Here is a 2,130-nt window from a genome sequence, read left to right on the forward strand (position 1 = left end):
GTCAAAAGTTAAAGAAAATGAGTGGATGGAGTGGGTAGATATATATAAATCTCAAAAGAAAGGACTGGAGGGAAGGTTTAAAAATAATGAATGGAGTGTAATGAAAGTAAAAGAAAGGTTGAAACTACCGTCGCTCGACATTCCGTCCGTTCATGATTTTTTTACAGGAGCAGCGCGCTTTAAGGAGGCAAGCATTCAACGTGCACAGGCAGATGGTTTTTTACAACACACTTTAGCAATTAGGACACCCACCAAGCCAACCCCCTTTTTCCCCTTCGCCTTCTGTACCTCTATCCTGTGACGCGTCTTTTTGCACACACATACATACGCACCTCCTGTCCTCTGCTTTCCCTGGAGGGTGCCCCAGCACACATTTTTAAGCCCTCTTTTCTGTTGCGGTACCTGTTGCTAGTAATCCTTCCCCTGGGACAAAGGCATCCTTCTACCAAGGTTCTAGCGAGGTCAAATTCTCTGCTGGGCTAGAAGTGAGCACGGACTTTTTCAGATATCAATGTCTTCAGCGTGCCTTAAAAATAAAACCAGCTCGCTTGCTGTCAACCATTACATCACCGACAATTCCTTCTCGACCGTGTCGAGGATACATGGCTGTTATTTTGCGATGTAATGTTCAATCTATCCGAGAGAAAAATATAATGTTTGTGACACGAATAGCTTGGACATCGATTTCACGATGAGCTTTTCCATGCTTATTGGCTACCTCTATTTTGGTAGCTGTTGTAATGTGAACAGTAACGCACATGCCATTGGAATGAACGACGTTATGCATAAGAGAATAAAATGACAACTGTTTTCAAATATTTGATTATACTCGATCCCGTGCTTCAAATTTGGATTGCAAAGCTAGCCACAGCCATTCCCTTCCTCCTCCCCCCAATCCTACCTAGAGCTTTCAAGTCATCATTTGTATGCGAAGACACGGATATTCTCTCTAATATATTGCTAAACTCTAGCGAGATTATCTTTTACTTTTGATTGATGGTTGAGCAGTCTGTAATAATTAATTTTCGACCTCCTATAATTGGCTTTTTTTAACAACATTCCTGTTGAAAGTTTCATATTTGCCTTACGCCTCTCAGCTCCATTCTCTTTCATTCGTTCATTCGTTCGTTCGTTTGTGGCTGAATAATACGGATGTATGCTTAAGGAAAGCAGCTTACCCAGATGCGTCTTGTATTCAGCCAAAAAGGGGAAGTGTCCAAGTCGTCGATCCTTTTCTCAGCTGCTTACCTATTGAAACCATAATAAACTTTGTAAACAGTGTTTTCGTTAAGCCGCAAAAGGCAGTATCAGAACCTTAATGCGCGTTGCTTCAATGAATTTTAGCCACGTTTGACTTGATTAAAGAAGAAATTTATTGCTTCACCGTCAAAGCATACTATTATGTGAACTATTGTGTCGTGCATCGGTGTAGCCGTCGTGTTTGGCATAAATTAACAATTTTATCGACTTTAGTTTCTTGCTCCACTAGGAAATATAATGACTAGGAGAGAAATGGCAAAGTTCGATAATGTGATAATAGGCAGTGCCTTGGTTGTCTATTGGTGCCAACCAGCACCTCCTCCACTACAGGCCTTTGAAATCAAATTCGTGAAGCATACTTCCTGTTAAGCCCATTGCCCACCAATTTCGTTTAATATATGTCAACTGTTGGAAATATATCTTTAGAGAAACCCCTCCATTCTTAACCAAAAGCTTTCCATGCCGTCTTTGGCTCTGATTGAGGCTCTTGGTAGTATAAACCCTTTTTCAAACGACTGCTGTCTCCCAACCGTTAGGTTGACGTAGCACGTGGGAATGTTACTGGTGTTCGGAAACCGATGCCTCGCAAGAAATCACTAATACTTAATCACTAATCTCTCTCCTTATCACTAAATACAAAGTCTATCACTATTACTCTCTAAGTATATTCAATATTCACTATATTATCACTAACTACTTAATTACTCTCTAAGTATCACTAACTACTTTATAAAAAACAACTTTCTCTACTACCTTCCTGAAAAATGTCTAATTCACAGTTTTGGAAACTGCGTACTGGCTTTTCCATCCTTTTCGTGATGAAAATGGAGTTGTCCCGCTTTTGCGACTCTGAGACTGCTCCTCGGACAT

The sequence above is a fragment of the Rhizomucor pusillus genome, assembly GCF_041956525.1.
Source record: "Rhizomucor pusillus strain CBS 183.67 unplaced genomic scaffold VTP01scaffold_4, whole genome shotgun sequence".
In the NCBI taxonomy this organism is placed as follows: Eukaryota; Fungi; Mucoromycota; class Mucoromycetes; order Mucorales; family Lichtheimiaceae; genus Rhizomucor; species Rhizomucor pusillus.